Source organism: Lactuca sativa, chromosome 1 (assembly GCF_002870075.4).
Source record: "Lactuca sativa cultivar Salinas chromosome 1, Lsat_Salinas_v11, whole genome shotgun sequence".
Classification (NCBI taxonomy): domain Eukaryota; kingdom Viridiplantae; phylum Streptophyta; class Magnoliopsida; order Asterales; family Asteraceae; genus Lactuca; species Lactuca sativa.
In genome coordinates this window covers 191,708,610-191,719,318 of record NC_056623.2, presented here as the reverse complement: position 1 = coordinate 191,719,318, position 10,709 = coordinate 191,708,610, and positions in this window count along the sequence as shown.

Here is a 10,709-nt window from a genome sequence, read left to right as displayed (position 1 = left end):
ACTTCATATACAAAACAAATCGCTATTATTTTAGAATAATAGTACCATCATCAACTAATTGTTTATAAATTATTTTAGCAAAAATATGCATAAGCCGTTAGTGTAATATGTATTCCTATATAAAACGATTATAAATTCAACAATAATATGAATAAAATGAACACGAGTAGTAAAACAGAAAGTAAGAGAGTATATTAATAAAGTAAAAATCGAGTATCTATTGGCTGTTGTTTATTGGGTAGAGTGTTTTTCTTTGTTTTCTTTTTAAACCTAGAAGAGTTCGTATGTAAAGGAAAAAACGCCGATACTCTATATTTTGAAGTGGGCTTTTTCCTATTGACCAATTGGGTAAATCAGAGGGGAGCGGCAAAGCGACGCTGGAGATAAGAAGCAACGTCGGAGATGTGAAGCTTTGCTTGAGATCTACAGCAACAACGGAGCAGCAACGGCTGTTTAGTTTTTGCTCTGTTTTCTCACTTTTTCTTATTGCTTTTATAGAATTTATCTTCTACGATTGGTAATTAGAAAGCCAAAAAACGGGGGGGGGGGGGGGGGGGGGGGGGGGGGGGGGGGGGCATGGCCTCCCCTAGCCCCTTAAAGGATCCGCCACTGTATTGGTCAAAGTCTAGAAACTAAAATGTAGTGCAACACTTTTCGTAATTAACTAGACATATATGCAACAAAATATTCTAAATTTTGATTAATCAACAAACCTTATGTTATATGATTTTAGATTTAATTATTTAGTTTGGAGTAAAATAGTTAAAATAAAAAATTTTAAATAGTTTTAAAATGTAAATATTTTATTGATTTAGTTTGTATATGATGTTAGTTGTTTTTTATTCGGTTCATTGTTATATTACAGTTGCATTAAGTTGATTATTGACAACCCGACCCGATCACCAAAATTTTATAAGTTGTTTATTTTGATACGTCGTTCATTTTGGACACATGTGAGTTTGAATTCTGGATTCGTCACTGCTTTTTTGTTAATGATAGATTTTATCATTGTAAATATGTGCTTGAAATTTAATTTTAAAAAAGCTCTCATTTTCTCATTAAATTAATCCATGATTTGTAGACCATGGGATAAGTACACATATTAAGCCACTTAATGATTTATTTTCCAATAGTTTTGTTATAAATGGATTTAGGTGTTGCTTGGTTTTCAAGAGCTAATAGGTTTGCATTTATTGGACCATATTTACATAATATTTACAAAATAAGAGGTAGACCAAACTTTTGTAGTCTACAAGAAAAAAAACTGTTTGTTTTGTAAAGTCTACATGCTGCTAAAATAAACTGAGGTTTAATTAAACCTGTATTTTTAAACGTGTTATGCATAAGCTCCAACGTCTTATCTCTATCAATTATAAATCCTTAACTTGTTTCTTCAATTCAACATTTTCATTATTCATTTCTTTTCTAAATTTGCATAATGCTTTTTTACTTTCCAAAATTTGTCCATAGAGAGTCTCAAAGCAGTCTTTCAATGTTTTTGATAATTTCTTCATTTTATAATCAATCTTGATTATCTTTCAAAGTTGTCATCAAATCATCATTCAAATCATATACACAAAAAACATCAAACACAACAATTATGATCACTTTAGCTGCTTGGATCAATATTTGGCTTCACATGACATGATTACATCAGTTCCTCTTCATTTTGCTCAGTGTGTGAGGTAACATTGTTTACATCTTGAACCTGAGAGTTTCAATATCTTCATCTACAATTTTGTATGCCTCATTATCTCATTCATCAACACTAAAAGCAGGCAAAGCAAATGTTTGTGTAAGCTTATTGTGATACAAATGACAATGAAAGTATGAAAAAAAAAATATATTAGTTTACCGCATTTTTTAATGGATCATTGTTAGCTTCATCATTGTCAACACCCAAAAAGTCAAATAAAGACCTATGTTCATAAATAATCAAATAATTTCTCCCTTCAAATCCACAATTCGAACTCTATATCAAAGCCATTGCGTCATCCTCAACTTCAGGGAGTGTATATTTTAACCCTTCTTGAATGGGCACTCATTATCCAAATCAACATTTCCTTTACCATCCTCACTATGAAGACTATAATATAACATATGAGTTTGTTCATTTTGTGGAGAAGTAAATTGGACAAAATCATATATTAAAGTATCAAAAGGAGGAGACTCATGTATTTTATTTTAGGTATTTTCAATCTGCTTTGGTTCTTCATCGGAAAGAACGACATTAAAATTTTCCTACACATTAAAACTACCCCACTATTACTTTTGGAAATGTTATACTTCAAACCGTCTGAAGTTTTTTTTTTTAAATGGAAGTTTTATATGTTTTAATTAATTTAGAAATATGGGTGTTATAATTTGGTATCAGGACCATTATTTAAGTGAATTAGGATGAATTAACTATTCTAGACTTCAACTATTACCATAGAGTTTCATAATATGAGTGTCACTAATATTATGCTTATTTAGACTACTTGGAAATGTGTATTTTCTATTAGTCAATAATTAAATTGATCTCTTTTCTAGACAATGAGGAGGACAAGGAATGGAAAATGCCCTAAGAGGCTAGTCATGGGTCAAATAAGGGGTCTACGTACGAAAGTACACACAAGAAAGTAGATCTAGAAGTTACGAGGGGTGAAGGAAGTCAACCACCTCTTACAGTTTAAGCCATATTGGCTCTTCTTGATAGCAGGAGGGATAAAGTTAAGGGAGATGTGAATCCTATTCTTAATATTTGTTTGAAAGGATCCCAACAAGGTCCCTCTCCACCTGAAAGGAGTAAATCTATTAGTGAAGAAGGATCTTCTCATGTTAGGGATGTGAGTATTCTAAATCAAAAGAAGATATGAGAAGAGGATGTACTTTCAAGTACTTTATGGGTTGCAAGCAATAGGAGTACCACTTCAGCTTTGAACCAGAAGTTACTATGTGCTGGATCTATGAAATTTAGAAAGTGTTTGATAGCTGCAAGCGTAAAAAGAATGATATTGTTATTTATGCCTCTCGAGTGCTTAAAGATGATATTGCAGCCTGGTGGGATGTGTTATATAGAGTTTTAGGAAGAAATACCCTTCATAATTGATCTTGGAAGAATTTGTTGAAAGAATTAAGAACAAGATCTGTCCTTCTAGAGATATATAGAATCTACAGGAAGAATTAGATGTATTGAAGAAAGGTAACATGATAATTGTTGAATAGTTTAAGAGGTTTGTGAAGATGCTTCCTTTCATGGAAGACGCTTACCTCACCGATCATATGAAGGTTACCCATTTTGCAAACGGCCTCCCGTCGGAATATGAGTTATAAGTAAAACATGCAGAAAAATTAGATCAGGAAATAATTGTAGCGTGAAATGTGGAAGTTGTTAATAAAAGAAAAAACTAAGAGAGGAAATATGTCAATGAAAAGAGAAAGCTTAAAGTACCAATTCTAAAAATGACGTTTTTCAATATCTCAGGAATCGCAAGAAAAACAACAAAGTGTCTCGAAATGTATTAAGTGTGTAACAAATCATGGTTGAGAGTGCAAGGAAAATATGTTGGGTTTTGGTAGAATACAACATCTTATGGTGCACATACAACCCTAAATACCTTGGATTTATGTTTTCACTAATTATACATGCAAATGGTTTCCAAGGCATTAAACCTATAACTAGCATGCATTTGACATAAACCATATAATATACTAGTTAGGGTAACATACCTTTTATGTGGCTTGAAGTCTTGATGTATTTGGCCTTAAGAGCTTAGCACCAATAGTATGAAATGCCTCAAAAGGAATCACAACACACCTAGGACAAAGGTGGCTCTTGAGAGAGAATTTCATGCACCAAAACACCTCCATATTTCTCTAAGAAAAGAAGTGATGATTTTGGCTAAGTAGTAACCTATTTATATGTAGGATTCCAAGGGTCATGGGTATAACCCATAATCCATACCCATGGGTTTTATGATCCATGGTTCATGTGGCCCAACTTTTTATGTATCCATACATAAACTTGGTCCAACATGGATCATAAGCCCAACACATATAAATATAACTAATTATCATAATTAGTCCCCATTGATTTAATTAGTCTGTTTTGATCACTAAATTAGTTCTTGATCAATACTAATTAAAACATATGATTTCATATTAGTATATTATAACTTATAATATATTAATAAATCATATATAACCTCTTCTCTCAAAAGTCCATCCTAACAAATTGTCTTGATGATTGAAACCTTGCTTAATCTCCGGTTGGTTCAAAAAGTGAAAAGAGGTTTGTTCACCCAAACGGAAAGTAACAAATAAACCCATATCAGAAATGAAAAGAGGGGTTTCAATCACAATAGATCCGATTAAAACCATTAGATCTGAAGCTCATAAGAACAACAAATCTGAGGAAAAACATCCAATACTAGTTTATCTCCTAAATCTTTCGAAAATTTAAACCTTTCACATACGACCTTGTAATGAAAACCTTCTATATATATACTAGGTTTACACATACAATAGAACCAATTAAAGTGTTTACGTACTGCTCAAAGAAATATAGATACCTCAATCAAGTAACTGTGTAAAACTATTAGATCAAAAGGTCACAACTACAGTAGATCTGATGAAAAGCATCTAGTACTAGGTTTGCCGTCGGCCTTTCTTTTCTTAACACTATAGATTTGACGGTAAGACATCGTAGCCTTTAAATATTACTCAAACTAGTATAAATATTTCACACAAGTCCCTATGTTATTGCAAATAAGTATATGAGATTTTGAAGTCACAGTTAGCCCTTAAATCTTTTTAAAATGAATCTGAAGTGGTCTTGATGTTTTTAAATATTACATTTTAAGTCTAGTTACAGTAAATTTTTATATAGTTTTGGACAAATATAACCCCAAACTAAGATCCAAAATAATTTGATCATGGCAAATGGTTTTCGTTCATATATGTACTTAATAACTTTTAAAGAAGCTCTTTTATGCAGAGGTGAAGCTACGGGTTTCAAAGGGCATTCATGGACACCCCTTGATTTGGTAATTTTTTATAGATTATATAGTAGAACTGAGATGGACACATGTGATATCACGAACTGGACAACCCTTGATTTGGTAATTTTTTATAGATTATATGGTAGATCATGCCAAAGGGTGTTCATGGACACGGGTGGCAACTAGCAACGCAAATAAAAGGATGATTTATAACAATCTTTGGGATTTTTAAAGAGAAATTTTCTATGAGCGTGATTTTTTTATGATTAAAAATAGGGAGGTTAGAAGGTATTTAACAAAAATAAAATCTTTCTTTAGATATCATAATTTATTTATAATAATTCCAAATTTGTCAATATAAGAAAATTGAGAAGCCAATATTGAAGAAAAAAGATGAAACCCTAATTAAACAAAAAATAATTTTTTTTGCGTCACCGACGTTGTTGCTGAACCAATCTCTGCTCCGATTTCTTTGTTGGCACCACCTCGGTGCTCAACATCATCCTGCAGCTTGGTACACTTCTCCTACACCTGATCAGTTCTTCCATTTCATTGGATCGAAGACGGCTTCATCCTCCCGTGTCTTTTATTTTGAGGTCTTATTCTCACACTCTCATTTTCTCTCTCTTTTAGTATTTAGTCATTTAATGCCTTCAGGGTAAAATAAACCAATTGTTGCTATAGCCTATTACCTATTGGTCAAAGTCTAGAAACTAAAATGTAGTGCAACACTTTTCGTAATTAACTAGACATATATCCAACAAAACATTCTAACTTTTTATTAATCAACAAATGTTATGTTATATGATTTTAGATTTAATTATTTAGTTTGGAGTAAAATAGTGAAAATAAAAAATTTTAAATAGTTTTAAAATGTAAATATTTTATTGATTTAGTTTGTATATGATGTTAGTTGTTTTTTATTCGGTTCATTGTTATATTATAGTTGCATTAAGTTGATTCTTGACAACCCGACCCGATCACCAAAATTTGATAAGTTGTTTATTTTGATACGTCGTTCAATTTGGACACATGTGAGTTTGAATACTAGATTCGTCACTTCTTTTATGTTAACGGTAGATTTTATCATTGTAAATATGTGCTTGAAATTTAATTTTAAAAAAGCTCTCATTTTCTCATTAAATTAATCCATGATTTGTAGACCATGGGATAAGGACACATATTAAGCCACTTAATGATTTATTTTCCAATAGTTTTATTATTAATGGATTTAGGTGTTGCTTGGTTTTCAAGACCTAATAGGTTTTCATTTTTTGAACCATATTTACATAATATTTACAAAATAAGAGGTAGACCAAACTTTTATAGTCTACAAGAAAAAAACTGTTTGTTTTGTAAAGTCTACATGCTGCTAAAATAAAATGAGGTTTAATTAAACCTGTATTTTTAAACGTGTTATGCATAAGCTCTAACGTCTTATCTCTATCAATTATAAATCCTTAACTTGTTTCTTCAATTCAACGTTTTCATTATTCATTTCTTTTCTAAATTTGCATAATGCTTTTTTACTTTCCAAAAATTGTCCATAGAGAGTCTCAAAGCAGTCTTTCAATGTTTTTGATAAGTTCTTCATTTTATAATCAATCTTGATTATCTTTCAAAGTTGTCATCAAATCATCATTCAAATCCTATACACAAAAAACATCAACACAACAATTATGATCACTTTAGCTGCTTGGATCAATATTTGGCTTCACATGACATGATTACATCAGTTCCTCTTCATTTTGCTCAGTGTGTGAGGAAACATTGTTTACATCTTGAACCTGAGAGTTTCAATATCTTCATCTACAATTTTGTATGCTTCATTATCTCATTCAACAACACTAAAAGAAGCCAAACCAAATGTTTGTAAGCTTATCGTGATATAAATGACAATGAAAGTATGAAAAAAATATTAGTTTACCGCATTTTTTAATGGATAATTATTAGCTTCATCATTGTCAACACCCAAAAAGTCAAATAAAGACCCATGTTCATAAATAATCAAATAATTTCTCCCTTCAACTCCACAATTCGATATCTATATCAAAGCCATTGTGTCATCCTCAACTTTAGGGAGTGTATATTTTAACCCTTCTTGGATGGGCACTCATTATCCAAATCAACATTTCCTTTACCATCCTCACTATGAAGACCAGAATATAACATATTAGTTTGTTCATTTTGTGGAGAAGTAAATTGGACAAAATCATATATTAAAGTATCAAAAGGAGGAGAGTCAAGTATTTTATTTTAGGTATTTTCAATCTGCTTTCGTTCTTCATCGAAAAGAACATTAAAATTATCCTACACATTAAAACTACACCACTGTTACTTTTGGAAATGTTATACTTCAAAATGTCTGTAGTTTTTTTTAATGGAAGTTTTATATGTTTTAATTAATTTAGAAATATGGGTGTTATAATTTGGTATCAGGACCATTATTTAAGTGAATCAGGATGGATTAACTATTCTAGATGTTAAAACATAAAAGCGACCCTCTTGAATTTCTGCTACCGCAGTCATCAGAGCACCGCAGTCAGCTCTCCTTTCAGCAACTGCATCCGGAGTCTGCTGGAACCGCAGTTACTTTCTATTATTCAGTATATTTGGTCTTACTATCATTCTCTCTATTGTATAGTATGCCTTGCATGGCTACTCTTGGAGAGTGTATCTGTTGTATTTCATGAGTCTCTATAAATAGAGCTCATCCTCTTTGTAATCAATACGCTGTTGGAATAGTGTCTAAGGCTGTAACTATATTAGGCAAGTATTTGACCCGGTTGTGCGTGGTCCTTTTGGGTTGCCTTCACCATAGCAACTTGATAGGATGATTTATTAAGAGAGAATAAATATTATTAATATATTATGAGAATAATATAAAGAATAATAATATTGTTATTTGATTAATATAAGTCATAAATTAATTAGAATTAATTTGGTGACTTAAAGAAGATTAATTAAATAAGAGGGTATAAACTGTCAATTGTTTGATAGTTAAACTTTAGACTGTAAATCCATATTGGATAGGGATTGGACGAATTCTAGAAGCTAAGGATAGCTTAAAATCGTCCAAGGCTATCTAAGGAATGGATTTGGATTGCTTTAAGAGAAGATTATCCAACTAGGGTTTAAGTTGTAACCCTTAAGGAGTCTACAAGTATAAATAGACCCTATGGCAAATGGAAATCGGCACTTCATCTCAAGTAGAGAACCCCTGGCCAAATTCCATCCCCTCTCCTCTCTCTCAAATCATCTTCCTTTCTATTTGGTGTTTGTAAGCCATTAGAGGAGTGACAATGGTGACTCTAGAGCTCCAAGACAACAAGATCAAACAAGAGATTCAAAGGTATGATTCTAGATTTGATTTAGTATTGTTCTTATACCTAATTAGTCATTAGAAGTCTTGGATTCAAAGCATGTTTAATTAGAAAGCCTAGATCCAAGCATTAGGGTTTTGCATGCGCACATAGGAAAGTTCTTATGGCTAAAACCCATCAGTGGTATCAGAGCCTAGCTTGGTTTTCATTAAATTGTTGCTTATTTGTTTGAAACTTAACTGCAAAATTCGTTTTTTGTGTTTCTGAGTCATGGACTCAGCGAGTTTCATAGTGGACTCGGCGAGTTGGCCTGACTCGGCGAGTCACTTGGTGCACTCGGCGGGTCCAAGCGTCAGGAATGGCCAGATTCGGGATTTCTTCATGATTATCTTATGGAAACTTACCTTAATCATATTAGATCAACCCTAATCCGATTTTTTGATATATATGACTATAATCTTGATCTAATTAAAGATATTTATCAACTAATAAAATATTTAATTTCCTTATATGATAATTAATTAATTATTTTGATTAATTTGGTAATTATCTTGCAAAGAAATCTTGAATAAATCAAATATAGATAATTAGGAAATTAATTGTTAATTAAAATTATTTTTTATTTGATCCTCCATGTTTTAAATGTTTAAAACTTGTCCTCAAGTTTTGAAATTTATATTTTGTGATTAAAAGTTTTAATTTAGACAATTTAAATTTCAAACCCTAGATTTTTAAAAGGTTTAAAATACAACCCTATACTAATATAATATTACAAGATTAATATATATATATATATATATATATATATATATATATATATATATATATATATATATATATATATATATGTATAACTAAAATGCTAGTCTTACCGTTAGTAGGCCTCATTCACGAAGCCGATCTATAAGGTGGGTATAAGGTTGCGGCCTATAAAATGGCGCTTAATGGGTGTACACTCACACCCACCGCTTGCTTGATCGGTGGAGGGTCGTTAGCCGAACGGGTAGGATAGGGCAACCTCATCCTCTCATTAAAAGTATAATATGTAATACAAAGTAACTACACATTTTTTTTAAAATTTCCTAATCTTAGTTACTTTAGGAAAAGTGAATTCATGCAATCCCATGAAATTACACTTTGCACCCTTGCTAAGAAGTTAGTGGAGCGTGTGTGGTTTACCGGCACACTAATTGGTTCTAAGCAAAGGTGGCAAAGGGTGATTCATTGTTTATCATAGTTCGATGGAGCATGTGTGGTTTACTAGCACATCGAATAGGTGATCGTTACAATGAAGGCACCATGTGAATTTGCATGGTAATTCACACCCGCTTTGTGATCCTCGGTATCCCAGTCATAAACAAGAGGGGCATATCGAGATTTAAACATGCCATTGAATAGTTTCAATGAATCTCATCCGAACCTAGGAATTCTCGATACATTTAGGACTTATAGTTAGGTTTTTATGGTGGAGAATTAGTGAATCGTCATTCACTTACCTTCAATTTATTTGCATGTTAGATTACAGCATCCCTCTTCTAATATGTAAATGTTGTTGTTGGATCCTAGCCCTAATTTTTCTTAATTGGTGATAATTAGGGACTCGTATTCTAATCTATCTTTGTCCTTTCTATTTGTAGATGTCGAACGCAAACAACGCTGCTGCTAGTTCTTTCACATTGATGAGCCTTTGCCAAAAGGTCACTTTCGATGGAACGAACTTAGCGAATGGATAAGATACAATCGCACCATTGCTCGCTATGAGGATAAGGAGTATGTCCTCAATGAGAAGCTCGAGAAAATCAACCCTGAAATCGCTACTCCGGCTGAAATGACTGCTTTTGAAACTCATGAGCGCGATGCAACGAATGTACATTGCATCATGATAGCCACCATGAACTCCGAATTCCAAAAGTCCTATGAGGACATGTACCCGTACGAGATGCATCAAGACTTATTGGAGAGATACCACCAGAACGCAAGACAAGAGCGTTATGAGATTTTCACTAACATGATTTCCGCTAAGATGGGTCATGGAGAATCTCTTACCGTGCACCTACAAAAGATGCAAAGGTATGTCGACCGGCTTCGCAAGTTAAATGTTGACTTTGGGGAAGACTTGGCGATCGACATGGCGCTTCACTCTTTGCCTCTGATGTATATTCAATTTAGGATGACCTACCACATGAACAAAGAGGAGGTCACCCTAAGCAAACTCCAAGGTCTCTTGAGGGTCGCTGAGAGCAACTTCAAAGACAAGTCTGTTGCACCAACTCCCAATCCACCCGCTGCTCCTGTCTTGGCTATTGGTCAAGGAAAGGGAAAGAAGAGGAAGGCTTCGTCTAAGAACAATCGCAAGGGTAAAGCCCGAGATGGTGCCTCTTCTAGTGGGACCAAAGTTGATGCC